This window comes from Coregonus lavaretus (assembly GCF_964263955.1).
Source record: "Coregonus lavaretus genome assembly, chromosome: 31".
Lineage (NCBI taxonomy): Eukaryota > Metazoa > Chordata > Actinopteri > Salmoniformes > Salmonidae > Coregonus > Coregonus lavaretus.
In genome coordinates, this window is record NC_140018.1 from 22,557,058 (window position 1) to 22,576,251 (window position 19,194).

General features: G+C 43.7%; 1 pseudogene across 1 annotated transcript; it reads right to left on the reverse strand.

Annotated features, from left to right (window-relative positions):
• Window positions 1-531: 531 nt before the first annotated feature.
• LOC311106803 (dihydroxyacetone phosphate acyltransferase-like) lies at window positions 532-18,057 on the reverse strand (annotated as a pseudogene). The gene is made up of 6 exons: window positions 17,975-18,057; window positions 3,163-3,220; window positions 2,607-2,783; window positions 2,273-2,402; window positions 1,714-1,943; window positions 532-803 (listed from the first exon to the last, which is right to left on the reverse strand). The product of its transcript is annotated as a dihydroxyacetone phosphate acyltransferase-like (transcript).
• Window positions 18,058-19,194: the final 1,137 nt, after the last annotated feature.

Below are 19,194 nucleotides of genomic sequence, written 5' to 3' on the forward strand. Positions count from 1 at the left end.
GTTATCTCTCAAATACATCATTACAGTTGTTGGTTAGCTAGCTAGCGAAGTAGCATATACATGACATCAGGCAAAACACCTCAAAACAAGACATGCATCAATAATAACAAAATATACAATGAGCTGAAACAAGCCACCTATCATTTCCCACATGGCAGCTTCTTGTCATTGTTGCTAGCTATCTGACTGTTCAGAATCATAACGCACGCCTTCCAGCCACTGATATATATATATATATATATTTTTTTTTTTCTTCACTCTGCATCTAAGTATTACCTGGACAGTGTCCACAGGACAGAGGATGAAAGAGACATTTTTCATTTAATTAAATTGAAAAACACACATTCAAAACCTCAGCCATGTATACTAGCTAGCACCCTATTGGGATGACATGAAAGCAGGTATATTGAGTGGAAACAAACTGGGACTATACATTTTATTTCAACCCTAATAAAATAGTTCTAATAAGCATCTTCGGGTCCATGAAAAGCGCTATATAAAACCTGTTTATTATTATTAATGAGAGCAGAGTTAGCCTACAGCCAGGCACTCACCCTTCTTGGAGGAGGCTGAGGTGTGCATGGCCACAGCCAGCATAGCAGGCCAGAGGAACACGTGGAGGACCTGCTTCCTGTAGGAAGCACAGGAGAGCACGTTGACGGCCCAGTTAAAGAGAGCCTCCTCTGGGGTCACCGGGCCCTGGGGCTCCCCCACCACCAGACTAACCCGGCCCCCTGAGACACACACCAAACTCCTATGAAGAGCCAGGCTGGACGACACCACCTTAGCTGTGGGAGCATGGTCTGGAGGAGAGAGCGTAATGACAGAGACAACGAGAGACAGATAGAGAAAAGAAAAGAGAGTCAGACAAAGTGACAAGGTGACACGAGGCCCAGCAGTGAGCTCCGTCTGGACGGCACGTACAAAGTGTCTAACTGAGACGATCCTTCAGACACAACATCCTGTCACAACACCAGTCACTTATTAAGGATGGCAGGTGACGTCCCCAGAGCAGTGACAAGGGACTCACATCTGAGGCCTTGAAGGGCCGTGAGAGCACCATCTGGCTCTGGTTAGCAAGCCGAGAGGTTCACACTGAGCTAATTATAGAGATAGCTAGCTCAGTCGCTCATACTTAAACAGTTTTTATTTTGACATCAAAGTGAACTGGATATCAAACATCATATTGCATCAGGAGCAATAGGTGTAATAAATCATACGAGTCCAGTCAAAGTCAATGAGTGAACTGAGATTCTGAACTATCAGATGGATAAAAATGTTTAGGGCTCCTGAAACACTTTTGTCCGAGAAAGACCTCGGCAAGGAAATTAAGATTCATTTCCTGGCTAAATTCCAATACGACCATATTGCAATCAACACCCTGATTACATATCTTGGGTTTTTGTGGGGCAGTTTTTTGAAAAGATAATTACATTGCCTTTGATTACATTCTAAAGCAATGTGTATGACATTGCTTGTTGCCTGGAGTGGCACCAGATGTGCTGCATTTAAATTTAGGCTAAGTTGTGCTGAGGCTACATCAATGACAAAACACTAAGCAACAGCATCAAAGAGCTTACTGTATCATTTGAGGTCAACAGGATAGTTAAAGCCAGAAGCACAATCAATGTGGAGTTAAGAGTGAGTTAGGGTTAAAAGGAAGAGTTACACTGGGATCAATGTGCATTGCCTATGGATGGGTGTGGATCCTACCAGGCCAGTCCAGGAAGGACAGGGCCTCGGCGCCAGAGGGTCTGCTCTGTCTGTCAGCACAGACAGCTCCAGGCCCTCCAGGTTCTGCAGGAGGAGGGAGGCCATCAGGACACAGGGCTTCAGCTCCATGTTGTCCTCCTGCAGATGCACTACCCTGTAGGCTGTGTCGTTCAGAATCTACTGGGTCTCCTCCATGGGCTTCACAGGGATGTGTCTGTAACAGGATAGGACTCAGTTAGGAGGACCAGTGATTAATGAAGAACATGACGAATCAACTCAAATTAAACAGGGTCTCAATTCAACAACAAAAAATAACAAAAACTGAGAGAAAAATACACTTAAGTATTAGTGGAGAGAGTTATGAGTTATCGAAAGTTATGAGTGTAAGGTTTGTCCTAAATAGCCGGCGCTGCAGACTGCTATATTGGTCCGCTAATACAGGAGTATTTAAGGCCCAGTGCACTACTTCTGTGAAATAATATATTTTTCTAAAATATATATATTTCCTTTTTTATTCAGATTTTTGCAGGGGTTGCTGCAGCACCCTCAGCACCCCTACTTCCCGCGGCTATGATGACAGGCAGGGCAAGGTCATAGGGGTGCAGAATGTAGGACATCAACAGGAAGTCCATGTAACTACGGTGACTGGGGCGCAGCACCACCGGATGCTCCTGGATGGCCTGTTGGAGCTGAAGAAATTAAGAATGTGTGGATATGAATTAACTTTATTAACAGGGCAAAGAGTTAATATCCCACATGCCCCATAATCCTTAACGTACTACTTTGCATTACATTTATAACAAAACTCAGAATCAGAATAGTTGCTTTAACACATTAAACTAATCTGATGAGGAAATGAGCTACCGTTTTTTATTGAAGGCAGGGCCACTCACTCTCTGGATACCCTCCTCGTTAACACATACATTTTGTAAGAGCGTTTTGAAGGCCTTACTGAGGGTGAAGGCAAAGAAGCGGACAGTGCTGATCTGGAGCCGGTAGGCCATCTCCTCCAGAATGACAGAGGCCTCTTCCTGGATGATGTCAGGAGCCTCGCCAGACTCTTGTGACACCTGGGCATGATCATCAACCAGAAGGCAGGGGTTATGAATAATACATGTATTGCCTAACCCCAAAGACAGTTTCAGAGAAAGTTGTCAAGACATTAGTCATTGGTGTTCAAACTGGTTTAAACACTGAAGGGAAGGAATTAACCCTTTAGTGATAAGGTCAAGTATGACCCTGCATGCAAAGCAATCACAAAGTTACATTCCTGCACACTTTGATCAACACATTTTGTCATCTACATATGTAGACAAAAATTGTGGATCAGAGGGGTCGAGATGTCACTGTGGTGTGAGGCACAATAGAAAAACTGAGATTGTAACACTTCACAACATATAACAACCATGACAACCTTTGCACATGCGGCCAATGGTATTGATTACCTACCTGATTAATCACATAGTGTAGCTGATCAGAATTGACAATATTCTTGAGCATGTTTGCTCTTCCAAAATGTCTTCATAGTCATCACTCTTTTTAGCGTCGGGTCGCTTTGCTGTAACGATACAAACACAAGAATGGCAGCTACATTTGTTGTCAAATCCGAGCAAAAAGTCGAATGAGCAGTAGATGGCGCGCGCGAGAATGATGCAACATCATTGCGCGAGCCAACACAATCGAAAGAGAAGAAAATGTTCAAGCGAGCAGAGGACGGGTCCAGCGAGGGCACAGGCCAGTCAAGAGCGCAAATTACATTTGAGAGTTTGCCACTACTGCTTGAAAGTGTGACTTTGAGCGAGCAGAACTTCATTGTCACAGATAAAAAATATAAACATGTCTTAAACAGTACGTATATAACTGTAAGCAAGGAAACGTGATTCAAACGTGTAAAACAAATATTTGAACGCATTAAATTGTCCACCAGCAATAGTCACTTGTTTTGTCAGGTTTTCACTCTCAATTTATCAAATTGCTCTCTCAAGTCTTGGCACCTTGGGTTTGGATTTCAGGCTGATTGAGGGCGGCCTTACAGACGGGTGCGTGTCTAGAAATCTTAGATTGGTCACTTTCACTGGAGTGATGGACGAACAAAAAAAATGCCTGCCATTGGCCCGTCCAGTGTTGTGATTGGCTATTACGAGTTTTCTGTTTGCAATGCACTGCAGAGCCGTCTGTTTAGCTAGCTAGACTTGTTGAGCAGTAATTGCCGAACGACTTGTGAAACCCAGCAGCTTGATAACCTAATTAATTGGGAAATAAATTCTAATAGGTATACTATACCTTGCGTTTTGGAATCTACTAGCTAAACTTAGCTAGCGTTTTACTTGTTAGCCAGTTAAATGAAAAGCAGACAGTCAGCTTTAGCAAACACCATAAAACGAGGCCACTACGTTAATAGAGCTACCGCGTTTTATTGTCAGACTCAGGACATGAAGGCAGGGCCAGTCACTCTCTGGATACCCTCCTCGTTAACACAAGACATTTTGCAGACAGTCAGCTTTAGCAAACACCATAAAACGAGGCCACTACGTTAATTGCAGGCAGGAGCCAATATTTAGGGTATTAAACCCAAGGAAGGACACACAGCACATGGGGATTTTGAATTATATGAAGACACAAATGGGAGAATCTGCTAGCTGCTACCGTTCATCCAGTACATAACCAGTACCAAATAATGAAATGTAAACTGACATGATAAACCAGCTAAATTAAGGTTAACATGTCAGAATCAGGTTTATTTGCCAAATACATTTGCATGTACAGGAATTTGACTGTGAAATGGTGCTGCCACAATATACAGACAAAAATTATAGAATTTCCACATACAGTGTGTACACTATGAACACTATAAGCAGCCTAGTGGTTAAGTGCGTTGGGCCAGTAACCGAAAGGTTGCTGGTTCGAATCCCGAGCCGACTGAAAAATCTGTCGATGTGCCCGTAAGCAAGGCACTTTACCCTAATTGCTCCTGTAAAATGTAAACAAATAAGTAAAATTATGCATTTCAATGTGCAGTTATGGGATGATAGTGCAGGGTGCAGTCTGTGGATGCATTGTGCAAAGTCCATGGATGAGAGGACCGGGTGGACGGTTGGTGAGGAACATGGCACGGGGGAAGAAACGGTTCAGGTGGCGGGAGGTTTTGGACGCAGTTGACCTGAACTTTTTTGCCAGAGGGGGTGGAAGGGGTCAGCGATGATCTTTCCTGCACACTTCCTTTATTATTATAATTTTTTTTTAAATGTTTAGGGGGTAGATCAGCTTTAATATTGCAGATAGATTGTAACTTCCATCAATGTAATTGTCTGCATCACTTCTAATCCCCCATATGTTTTTTTTCTCTCGCAAATATATATATATATATATATACACTGCTCAAAAAAATAAAGGGAACACTTAAACAACACAATGTAACTCCAAGTCAATCACACTTCTGTGAAATCAAACTGTCCACTTAGGAAGCAACACTGATTGACAATACATTTCACATGCTGTTGTGCAAATGGAATAGACAACAGGTGGAAATTATAGGCAATTAGCAAGACACCCCCAATAAAGGACTGGTTTTGCAGGTGGTGACCACAGACCACTTCTCAGTTCCTATGCTTCCTGGCTGATGTTTTGGTCACTTTTGAATGCTGGCGGTGCTTTCACTCTAGTGGTAGCATGAGACGGAGTCTACAACCCACACAAGTGGCTCAGGTAGTGCAGCTCATCCAGGATGGCACATCAATGCGAGTGTGGCAAGAAGGTTTGCTGTGTCTGTCAGCGTAGTGTCCAGAGCATGGAGGCGCTACCAGGAGACAGGCCAGTACATCAGGAGACGTGGAGGAGGCCGTAGGAGGGCAACAACCCAGCAGCAGGACCGCTACCTCCGCCTTTGTGCAAGGAGGAGCAGGAGGAGCACTGCCAGAGCCCTGCAAAATGACCTCCAGCAGGCCACAAATGTGCATGTGTCTGCTCAAACGGTCAGAAACAGACTCCATGAGGGTGGTATGAGGGCCCGACGTCCACAGGTGGGGGTTGTGCTTACAGCCCAACACCGTGCAGGACGTTTGGCATTTGCCAGAGAGCACCAAGATTGGCAAATTCGCCACTGGCGCCCTGTGCTCTTCACAGATGAAAGCAGGTTCACACTGAGCACATGTGACAGACGTGACAGAGTCTGGAGACGCCGTGGAGAACGTTCTGCTGCCTGCAACATCCTCCAGCATGACCGGTTTGGCGGTGGGTCAGTCATGGTGTGGGGTGGCATTTCTTTGGGGGGCCGCACAGCCCTCCATGTGCTCGCCAGAGGTAGCCTGACTGTCATTAGGTACCGAGATGAGATCCTCAGACCCCTTGTGAGACCATATGCTGGTGCGGTTGGCCCTGGGTTCCTCCTAATGCAAGACAATGCTAGACCTCATGTGGCTGGAGTGTGTCAGCAGTTCCTGCAAGAGGAAGGCATTGATGCTATGAACTGGCCCGCCCATTCCCCAGACCTGAATCCAATTGAGCACATCTGGGACATCATGTCTCGCTCCATCCACCAACGCCACGTTGCACCACAGACTGTCCAGGAGTTTAGTCCAGGTCTGAGAGGAGATCCCTCAGGAGACCATCCGCCACCTCATCAGGAGCATGCCCAGGCGTTGTAGGGAGGTCATACAGGCACGCGGAGGCCACACACACTACTGAGCCTCATTTTGACTTGTTTTAAGGACATTACATCAAAGTTGGATCAGCCTGTAGTGTGGTTTTCCACTTTAATTTTGAGGGTGACTCCAAATCCAGACCTCCATGGGTTGATACATTTGATTTCCATTGATAATTTTTGTGTGATTTTGTTGTCAGCACATTCAACTATGTAAAGCAAAAAGTATTTAATAAGATTATTTCATTCATTCAGATCTAGGATGTGTTGTTTAAGTGTTCCCTTTATTTTTTTGAGCAGTGTATATATACATACAGTGGGGAGAACAAGTATTTGATACACTGCCGATTTTGCAGGTTTTCCTACTTACAAAGCATGTAGAGGTCTGCAAATTTTATCATAGGTACACTTCAACTGTGAGAGACGGAATCTAAAACAAAAATCCAGAAAATCACATTGTATGATTTTTAAGTAATTAATTTGCATTTTATTGCATGACATAAGTATTTGATACATCAGAAAAGCAGAACTTAATATTTGGTACAGAAACCTTTGTTTGCAATTACAGAGATCATACGTTTCCTGTAGGTCTTGACCAGGTTTGCACACACTGCAGCAGGGATTTTGGCCCACTCCTCCATACAGACCTTCTCCAGATCCTTCAGGTTTCGGGGCTGTCGCTGGGCAATATGGACTTTCAGCTCCCTCCAAAGATGTTCTATTGGGTTCAGGTCTGGAGACTGGCTAGACCACTCCAGGACCTTGAGATGCTTCTTACGGAGCCACTCCTTAGTTGCCCTGGCTGTGTGTTTCAGGTCGTTGTCATGCTGGAAGACCCAGCCACGACCCATCTTCAATGCTCTTACTGAGGGAAGGAGGTTGTTGGCCAAGATCTCGCGATACATGGCCCCATCCATCCTCCCCTCAATACGGTGCAGTCGTCCTGTCCCCTTTGCAGAAAAGCATCCCCAAAGAATGATGTTTCCATCTCCATGCTTCACGGTTGGGATGGTGTTTAGACCAAAAAGCTCTATTTTTATCTCATCAGACCACATGACCTTCTCCCATTCCTCCTCTGGATCATCCAGATGGTCATTGGCAAACTTCAGACGGGCCTGGACATGCGCTGGCTTGAGCAGGGGGACCTTGCGTGCGCTGCAGGATTTTAATCCATGACGTCGTAGTGTGTTACTAATGGTTTTCTTTGAGACTGTGGTCCCAGCTCTCTTCAGGTCATTGACCGGGTCCTGCCATGTAGTTCTGGGCTGATCCCTCACCTTCCTCATGATCATTGATGCCCCACGAGGTGAGATCTTGCATGGAGCCCCAGACCGAGGGTGATTGACTGTCATCTTGAACTTCTTCCATTTTCTAATAATTGCGCCAACATTTGTTGCCTTCTCACCAAGCTGCTTGCCTATTGTCCTGTAGCCTATCCCAGCCTTGTGCAGGTCTACAATTTTATCCATGATGTCCTTACACAGCTCTCTGGTCTTGGCCATTGTGGAGAGGTTGGAGTCTGTTTGATTGAGTGTGTGGACAGGTGTCTTTTATACAGGTAACGAGTTCAAACAGGTGCAGTTAATACAGGTAATGAGTGGAGAACAGGAGGGCTTATTAAAGAAAAACTAACAGGTCTGTGAGAGCTGGAATTCTTACTGGTTGGTAGGTGATCAAATACTTATGTCATGCAATAAAATGCAAATTAGTTACTTAAAAATCATACAATGTGATTTTCTGGATTTTTGTTTTAGATTCCGTCTCTCACAGTTGAAGTGTACCTATGATAAAAATTACAGACCTCTACATGCTTTGTAAGTAGGAAAACCTGCAAAATCGGCAGTGTATCAAATACTTGTTCTCCCCACTGTATACACATACATATACATTTCCTTTTAAAAAATATATTTCCCTTTATTACTTTCCAACCCACCATCCCTTCCCTAATTGGCGTAAACTAGTGAACAACAATGCTTAGGCCTCTACTTCCAGCATATACATACTATATACATTTTATGGACAATTTTACAATAATTCTATTTTGTTTGTTTTTACTCCTGAACTTCCTCTACCCTCAACCTCTCCGATCATTTTCATGATGTCCATCCGGTTTGCTTCTATATGCCATATCTTTCTAACTGTGCTCTTTCACAAAAGCTCTCAACCTATAACATATATACTTATTATGGACACAGTATGCTTACTTTATTAGTTATCTTGTTGTTATTAGTTGTTGTTAGTTGTTATTAGTCCCATCCTTCAACTCCAATCAACACCACCCATCTATCTCTCAACACCATCCATATTGGATTTCTATTTGCCATATATTTTTCAACTGTACTGTGATGTTTTACAAAAGTTCTGAACCTTTCTATTCTCATTGTTTCTACAGATTCTAAATTGAAAATAAACATTTTTGCTAAGGTATTATTATATTATTGATCGATTGACTATGACTTTTCAGATCACCCAGTAATGCTATCTGCAGGGTTAGCTCCAGGTAAATATTGCAATCCTTTAGCCATTCCTGGACCTGTGTCCAAAAACAAGCTACAAATGGACAGTACCAAAACAAATGATCTAATGATTCTGTCTAATGTCTAATGATTCTGTCTCTTCGCAGCAAAAAAAAAAAAAAATGAAACTGGTATACTTTTTTTTATTTTTCACAGTTTCCTTTAACCAATTATGTTCTTTAATGCAAGGCCGACAGACAAGTTCCTTACATTTTCCCCCTTCCACTTTCCTCTTCCAATTTTGCGGTAATGCTGCAATTATTTGGTTGTAATTTTGAGTATAGCAGACATTTCCATATGTTTTTGTTAGCTGCATGTGCGACATAACTCCACCAGTTCTACCTATGATCTCATTTACGAAGATTATACCTTTTTTAAAAATGTTGTCAAAAAAAAAGGTTTTTTATCTATTAGTATATTTGAGTTTAACCACAATATTTGTTGCATTATTTGTTCTGTTGTTTCTGGAGGATTAGATTGAAATTGCAACCAACTTTCTATGGCTTGTTTTAGAAATAGAGATATTTGGGAGATTATTTCCTTTTCAAATAACTGTAAGTGTGAGGTTGTAATCTGAATAAAGGGAAAAAGGCCATTCTTGAACATTGGGTGAGACAATCTTACTAATTTGCTAGAGAACCAGTTCGGATTTAAGTATAACTTTTGTATGACTGAAGCTTTAATTGATAGGTCTAATGCTTTAATATTTAATAATTTCTGTCCTCCGAATTCATATTCATTACATAAATAGGCCCGTTTAATTTTGTCTGGCTTGCCATTCCAAATAAAATGGAATATTTTTTTCTCATATAATTAAAAAAAACTGTTCGCTAGGCGTAGGCAAGACCATAAGCAAATAGGTAAACTGGGATAATAATAAAGAGTTAATCAAGGTGATTTTTCCACAAATTTACAGGTATTTACCTTTCCATGGTAGCAAGATCTTATCTATTTTTGCTAACTTTCTATTAAAATGTATTGGAGTGAGATCATTTACAGTAGGGAAAAAAAGTATTTAGTCAGCCACCAATTGTGCAAGTTCTCCCACTTAAAAAGATGAGAGAGGCCTGTAATTTTCATCATAGGTACACGTCAACTATGACAGACAAATTGAGGAAAAACAATCCAGAAAATCACATTGTAGGATTTTTAATGAATTTATTTGCAAATCATGGTGGAAAATAAGTATTTGGTCACCTAAAAACAAGCAAGATTTCTGGCTCTCACAGACCTGTAACAACTTCTTTAAGAGGCTCCTCTGTCCTCCACTTGTTACCTGTATTAATGGCACCTGTTTGAACTTGTTATCAGTATAAAAGACACCTGTCCACAACCTCAAACAGTCACACTCCAAACTCCACTATGGCCAAGACCAAAGAGCTGTCAAAGGACACCAGAAACAAAATTGTAGACCTGCACCAGGCTGAGAAGACTGAATCTGCAATAGGTAGGTAGCTTGGTTTGAAGAAATCAACTGTGGGAGCAATTATTAGGAAATGGAAGACATACAAGACCACTGATGATCTCCCTCGATCTGGGGCTCCACGCAAGATCTCACCCCGTGGGGTCAAAATGATCACAAGAACGGTGAGCAAAAATCCCAGAACCACACGGGGGGACTTAGTGAATGACCTGCAGAGAGCTGGGACCAAAGTAACAAAGCCTACCATCAGTAACACACTACGCCACCAGGGACTCAAATCCTGCAGTGACAGACGTGTCCCCCTGCTTAAGCCAGTACATGTCCAGGCCCGTCTGAAGTTTGCTAGAGTGCATTTGGATGATCCAGAAGAGGATTGGGAGAATGTCATATGGTCAGATGAAACCAAAATAGAACATTTTGGTAAAAACTCAACTCGTCGTGTTTGGAGGACAAAGAATGCTGAGTTGCATCCAAAGAACACCATACCTACTGTGAAGCATGGGGGTGGAAACATCATGCTTTGGGGCTGTTTTTCTGCAAAGGGACCAGGACGACTGATCCGTGTAAAGGAAAGAATGAATGGAGCAATGTATCGTGAGATTTTGAGTGAAAACCTCCTTCCGTCAGCAAGGGCATTGAAGATGAAACGTGGCTGGGTCTTTCAGCATGACAATGATCCCAAACACACCGCCCGGGCAACGAAGGAGTGGCTTCGTAAGAAGCATTTCAAGGTCCTGGAGTGGCCTAGCCAGTCTCCAGATCTCAACCCCATAGAAAATCTTTGGAGGGAGTTGAAAGTCCGTGTTGCCCAGCGACAGCCCCAAAACATCACTGCTCTAGAGGAGATCTGCATGGAGGAATGGGCCAAAATACCAGCAACAGTGTGTGAAAACCTTGTGAAGACTTACAGAAAACGTTTGACCTGTGTCATTGCCAACAAAGGGTATATAACAAAGTATTGAGAAACTTTTGTTATTGACCAAATACTTATTTTCCACCATAATTTGCAAATAAATTCATTAAAAATCCTACAATGTGATTTTCTGGATTTCTTTTTCTCATTTTGTCTGTCATAGTTGACGTGTACCTATGATAAAAATTACAGGCCTCTCTCATCTTTTTAAGTGGGAGAACTTGCACAATTGGTGGCTGACTAAATACTTTTTTTCCCCACTGTATTTCATTTGGGATATGTATTCAGAGTATATCCACATCACCATCAGACCATTTTATTGGTAAACTACATGGTAATGTAATAGTTTTTTTTTTTTTGTGATCCAATACGTAATATAGTACATTTATCATAATTTGGTTGTAATCCAGAGTGGTTAGAAAATGTATCTAGATCCTCTATGAGGCTGTGGAGAGATTCAAGTTGTGGATTTAAAAGAAAACATAAATCATCAGCGTACAATGACACTTTTGTTTTTAAGCCCTGGATTTCTAATCCTTTGATATTATTGTTGGATCTGATTTTAATAGCTAACATCTCGATGGCCATAATAAATAGATATGCCGATAGTGGACAACCTTGTTTCACTCCTCTGACAGTTTAAAACTTTCTGAGAAATAGCCATTATTTACTATTTTACACACCTATACATGATTTTAACCTATTTTTATAAGAGATTCTCCAAAATTGAAATGCTCCAGGCATTTATATATAAACCCCAGTCGTACTTTATCAAATGCCTTTCCGAAGTCTCCTATGAATAGCAGGCCTGGTTTCCCTGATTTTTCAGTGTTCTATTGTTTCCAGTACTTGCCTTATATTATCTCCAATGTATCTTCCATGTAAAAAACCTGTCTGATTAGAATGAATAATGTCCGACAATACCTTTTTAATTCTATGAGCTATACATTTTGCTAGAATTTTTGCATCACAACACTGAAGTGTAAGGGGCCTCCAATTTTTTTTATGGACTGGATCTTTGTATTTTCCACTTGTATCCTGTTTCAGTAATAATTAAATCAGACCTTCTTCTTGAATGTCTGATAATCTACCATTTACATAGGAGTGGTTAAAACATGCTAATAACGGTCCTCTGAGTATATCAAAAAAGGTTTGGTATACCTAGACTGGTATGCCATCCAACCCTGGAGTTTTCCCGGACTTAAAGTCTTTCATTGCATCTAGAAGTTCCTCCTCTGTAATTTCACCTTCACATTAGTCTTTCTGTATGGCTGTTAATTTTACATTATCAATAGAAAAAAAATCTCTACAATTAGCTTCAGTTAGAGGAGATGGAGGCGACTGAAACGAAAGCATATGCTTAAAGTACTTTGTTTCCTCCTTCAAAATATAATTTGGTGAATTATGGGTGACTCCGTCAATTGTAACCAGTTTCAGTAAATTCTATTTGGTGCATTTTTCCCCATATTCCATCCAGTTTGCTTTATTTTTGTAATATATTACACTTGATCTTTCTTGAATATGTTTCTCCATTTCTTTTTGTTTTTCCTCTAATTTATTCTGAGCCTCTATGTTACAGTTTTTATTGCTATCTATCTGTTCTGTTAGACCTTCTATTTCCTTTGTTAGTATGGACTCTTTTGACCTAAATTGCTTTTCTTTGCATGGCCTCTAAAGGCACATTTAAAGGTGTCCCATACAATAAGGGGATTTGCTGTAGCTATGTTATGTCAGAAAAAATCAGTTATGAATTCCTCTGTCCTAGTTAAAAACAAGTTATCATCCAATAGGCTTTGATTACATTTCCAATATACTCGCCCACGAGGAAATTCAGTAAGAGTAATGTATATGCCAATTATATGACATTTTTAAAATTGTGGTGCCAACGAGAATGACATAAGAAAGAAGTCAAGACGACTAGCTTGATTGAGTCTCCGCCATGTATATCTCACTAGATCAGGATATTTAACCCTCCCGTTGTCCTAGGGTCAAAATGACCCGCCACTGTGTTGAACCAACTTTATTTAATTTTTATATTTTTTGGATCATTTGTGAGAAGGAGGCAGTGATACTTTCTTTAAAGTAAATATTGTTATTCTTTTGTTATTATCTGCTAAGCCATTACAATTATAACTGGCTATACTTATTTCACCATATACCATAATGAGATACAAGTTTCAAAACTATTTATCATTACATATGTTTGTAAATTACCCATAAAAAATACCATAGTGACTGAGTGTCCATATAGCTGTACCATGATAGTTGCATTGCTGCTAACTAACCCTCCAATTGTTCTCCACTAATTCCCCCGCTAAAGCCCCTCCCCGTCCCAAGTTGGGCCGTCATCCCAGTGATCGGCATACCACCCCCGTCCCTATGGATCCCTAGGGCCCGAGAGGCCAGGACCCATCCATCGAAAACAGCACACAGTGCCACCCACAAAACAGAAGCAGGTCAACCGCCAAAAGCATTTCCAATGCTCTCACCTCAATATATATATATAGCTATTTAAAAATATATTGCATATCTTATTTTCCAGCATTATCAATGAATATGCATAATAATGTCGTCAGTTCATGCGTAGGATTTTAACCTATAACCCGGATTGCCATTGTATTACATTACATTTTTGACAAGCTGTCACGACTTCCGCCGGGGCTGCCTCCCCTCCTTGTTCGGGCAGGTTTCGGCGTTCGGCGTCACCGGTTTACTAGCTACTGCCGATCCATTTATCATCACTCCATTTGTCTTGTCTTCAATCACACACACCTGGTCCTTATTCCCTCATTAGTCTAAGTGTATAAGTGTTCCCTCTGCTTCCATGTCTGTGTGGGTGATTGTTTATTGTGGAGGTTAGTGAAGCTTGTGTATTTTGTATCGACAGGAGTATTTTCCCGTGTGCCTTGTATTTTCCAGTGCGCCTGTTTTGTGCCCTGGAGTGTGTTTGACACATTTCTGCGTAAACCTGTATTTTGCAGATTAAAGCCTATTATTTTGTGATTTACCCTCCTGCGCCTGACTTCTTCAACACCACCTCCTCACAGAATCACCCACCCGCATGCCTGGAGTCGTGGAACGGGTCCAGGAGCATTCAACTATGCTAGCGAGCTTGGGTGAAGCGATGGATTCGTTGGAATCGTCCAACGCCTGGAGAGGAGAGAACCCGATCCGGGGAAAGCCCTGGAGTGGGCCAACGCGGTGTGGAACGAAGGAGGAGCTGCGTTGGAGAACTACGGGGAGTTCGCTCGCCTCTTCCGGGCGGTCTTCGATCACCCACCCGAGGGTCGAGAGGCGAGCGAGCGGCTGGTCCACCTGAGGCAGGGGATGAGGACTGTGCAGGACTTCGCATTGGAGTTTCGAACTCTGGCAGCTGGGTCCAGGTGGAACGAGCGGGCCCTGATCGACCATTTCCGGTGCCATCTGCGAGAGGACGTCCGACAGGAGCTAGCCTGCCGTGACACCATGTTGTCCTTCGCGCAACTGGTGGACATGTTCATTCATTTGGACAACCTGCTGGCAACCAGAGGACGTCCTGGAGGAGGTCTGCCCGTTTCCATCCCGGCCGACTCGGATCCAGAACCGATGGAGATGGGTGGAACCGCTAGCCGAGAGAGCGGAGGACGACAGCGCCAGTGCCACACTGGTGGCGCGAAGGGACTTTTCACCACACGTTTTCGTCAACGCTCTTCTGGGTTTGGAGGCGGCAGGCAGGGCACTCTCGCATCACCCCAGGTATCGAACACCCACACTCGTTCAGAGCCCTCTGCTGCGCACTGTAAAATACACATCTCCTTTCCTGAGCACATGGTAGTTCCCCAGTGTAAGGCGCTAGTCGATTCAGGCGTAGCTGGGAAATGTATGGACAGGGCATTCGCACACCGTATAGGCATTCCATTGATTCCCCTATCCATTCCACGCCCCATCAGAGCACTTGATAGTCGACCATTAGGGTCTGGGTTGGTTAAGGAAGTTACTGCACCAGTCACCATGATTACCCAGGAGACTCATTGTGAGCAGGTTACTTTTTCCATTATTGAGTCTCCTGCTTTCCCTGTGGTATTAGATATCCCTTGGCTAGCACTCCACAACCCCACCTTCTCATGGCCACAGAGGGTTCTCACGGGGTGGTCGCAAGAGTGTCAGGGTAGGTGTCTAGGTGTTTCCGTTGGTGCAACCATGGTGGAAAGTCCAGACATACCTACACCGTGCACATTCCCCCTGAATACCTAGATCTGGCGCAAGAGTTCTCTAAAACGCAGGCGACTAAATTACCACCTCATCGGGCGGGGGATTGCGCGATAAACCTCCGGGTAGAAGCTGTACCTCCCAGGAGTCATATATACCCCCTGTCACAGGCTGAAATGGTGGCTATGGAAATATATGTCACAGAGTCCCTGCGCCAAGGGTATATACAGTGGGGAGAACAAGTATTTGATACACTGCCGATTTTGCAGGTTTTCCTACTTACAAAGCATGTAGTGATCTGTAATTTTTATCATAGGTACACTTCAACTGTGAGAGACGGAATCTAAAACCAAAATCCAGAAAATCACATTGTATGATTTTTAAGTAATTAATTTGCATTTTATTGCATGACATAAGTATTTGATACATCAGAAAAGCAGAACTTAATATTTGGTACAGAAACCTTTGTTTGCAATTACAGAGATCATATGTTTCCTGTAGGTCTTGACCAGGTTAGCACACACTGCAGCAGGGATTTTGGCCCACTCCACCATACAGACCTTCTCCAGATACTTCAGGTTTCGGGGCTGTCGCTGGGCAATACGGACTTTCAGCTCCCTCCAAAGATTTTATATTGGATTCAGGTCTGGAGACTGGCTAGGCCACTCCAGGACCTTGAGATGCTTCTTACGGAGCCACTCCTTAGTTGCCCTGGCTGTGTGTTTCGGGTCGTTGTCATGCTCTTATCCGTGATCGTCTGATCTACTGGGCCCACACGTCACCCTCCTCTGGTCACCCAGGTGTCGGCCGTACAGTGCGCTGCCTGACCGGAAAATACTGGTGGCCTACCTTGGCTAAGGACGTGAGGGTGTATGTCTCCTCCTGCTCAGTGTGCGCCCAGAGTAAGGCACCTAGGCACCTCCCAGCTGGTAAATTACAACCTTTACCAGTTCCACAATGACCATGGTCTCACCTAAGTGTTCATTTTCTAACTGATCTTCCCCTCTCCCATGGTAACACCACCATCCTGGTCGTTGTGGACCACTTTTCTATAGCCTGCCGCCTCCTTCCTCTGCCTGGTCTCCCCACGGCTCTGCAAACTGCGGAGGCCCTGTTTACACATGTCTTCCGGCACTACGGGGTACCAGAGGATATAGTGTCTGACCGAGGTCCCCAGTTCACGTCCAAGGTCTGGAAGGCGTTCATGGAACGTCTGGGGGTCTCGGTCAGACACTATATCCTCTGAGAGTATATTCTACCCCGAGAGTAATTGGCAGGTGGAACGGGTAAATCAGGACGTGGGTAGGTTCCTGCGGTCCTACTGCCAGGACCGGCTGGTGGAGTGGTCGGTGTTCTTGTCATGGGCTGAATATGCCCAGAACTCTCTCCGCCACTCCTCCACTAACCTAACACCTTTCCAGTGTGTTCTAGGTTACCAACCGGTTCTGTCACCGTGGCACCAGAGGCAGACTGAGGCTCCTGCAGTGGATGACTGGTTTTGGCACGCGGAGGAGACGTGGGATTCTGCCCACGTTCACCTCCAACGCGCTGTGCGTCGTCAGAAGGCCAACGCTGACCGCCACCGCAGTGAGGCCCCCGTCTTTGTACCGGGGGATCGGGTCTGGCTCTCGACCCGGAATCTGCCCCTCCGCTTGCCCTGCCGGAAGCTGAGCCCGCGGTTTGTGGGGCCGTTCAAAGTCCTGAGGAGAGTCAACGAGGTCACTTATAGGTTATTACTTCCCCCTGATTACTGTATTAACCCCTCGTTTCATGTGTCTCTCCTCAGGCCGGTGGTAGCTGGTCCGCTCCAGGAGTCTGAGGTGCGGGAGGTCCCTCTACCTCCTCTGGACATCGAGGGGGCTCCGCCGCACTCTGTCTGTTCCATCCTGGATTTGAGGCGTCGGATGGGGGGCCTTCAGTACCTCGTGGAGTGGGAGGGGTACGGTCCGGAGGAACGGTGCTGGGTCCCGGTGAGGGATATCCTCGATACCTCCGTGTTAATCTATATCAAGTCCTAGGTGATGGAGATCAGATCCTGCACGCTTCCTTGCCCTGGAGTCATGTAGGACCTTGATGGAGGGCAGGTGGCAGCCAATAACCCTCACAGCAGACTGGGCAATCCGTTGCAGTGATGGAGGAGGTGAGGATGGACTCGATGATGGTCGTTTAGAAATGAATCAGTACACACAGCATTCAAAAGAGGACTGAGGACAAAACAACCCCATGCATTCACCAAACATTGCACTGAGAAAAACAGATTTTTAAAAAAAATAGTAATTGTCTGATTGGGAACTACCATCGTCTATCAATTACAGAATCCCAAATTATTTATATTTGACATTGAAAGTTTTATTGAATAGAGTCTGTAATAGAGGAGTCAAATTGCATAGGGAGTCTCATCAGATCATATGTTATCAGCACGCTAGAGCCATCTTAGGAAAAAGCACAAGTAGAACAAAGATATAAGTGAAACAGAATAAATGTATCATTCAATATAAGATTCCACCTAAAACAATGACATGAGCCCTGTCCCAATTAATCTCTGCTCAACTCCTCACTTCCTCTCGCATCCTTCTCAAAACCTATTGGAGGAGGTCTGAGACGAGGAACCTTGGGCCGTCTCCTCCAATGGGGTTTTAGGAGGCTCGATGGTCAGTCCTTGCATCCATAGCTCTATCTATGAATTTGAGAGTGGTTACATTTCTCCTACCCCATCCCTCAGCTTTTTATGAAACAGGGGAGAGGAGAATGTTTTGTTATTGTTTCAAATGCTGATTGCCGCTTAAAAAAACACATAAATGAGCATACAAGTATGTTTAAGCATACATGACAGTTGGGAGTGCAATGCCATACCTTTAGCTCCCTGGTGCAGCAGAGCTGACAATAAAGATGAAGTTGCGGCAGATGTCTTGACCTCCCTCTGGCTGTTCTCTAGACAGTGGTAGTGCTGGAAGGTGTCCCAGGCACTGTTTGTGGCTACGTCAGCTCCCTCAGTGACCAGTGAAGATCTCCAGGTTTTTACAGTGAGGCATCAGCATAATCTATAGAGAGGGCAGAACAATATAGGAGATGAAATTAGATTTAGTATGGAGTCGAAGTCCCAACTTAAAATCCTTGTACAATCCATAGACATTGGTAAAAAAAAGGTAAACAAAAGTATGGCACTGGAGTTTGAGGAAGGTGGAGCAATACATATGTGCCGAGTTGTGTAAGGCATAAGATGAGTTGGTGACTCACTGGTCCAAACTTGAGGTCCTCTGCATCATTGGTGTAGTGGTTCAGGTCGATTAAGTAGAAGCCTGACTCCACCTGGTCAAATGTGTTCTCTCTACACACACACTGGCCTGTCTCCTGAGAACAACTGGATTGAGAGAGAGAGGAAAATATGATGTCAGGAAATGTCACAGACAGAGTTCAATTGGAGTTTAAAGGTTTTAACATCTTAATGTTGATTTCAAGGTAGCAGTCCATTTTAAGACTGCTATATCAAGAGGAAACTATGGTTAATCATTTAGCCAAATAAGTGATAATAAGATGTGGGACGGGACTGTGCCGAGCTGTAGGGCAATTCCACTGCAACAGAGTGATGCTGATGCTCAGATTTTCCACGTTAAAATGTATGTCAAACATAAACCAATGGTTTCAAAGTGAAACAAACCATACAACTCTATGCACAAAGACTACTTTTAACAATTTGCAATCATTGGTTTGTTTGTCATAGAGTCTCAGCATCACTCCCTTAATAGGGAATTGCCCTGTACCAATCCACGCCATTTGTCAGTCAGCATGGCTCAGTATTGAA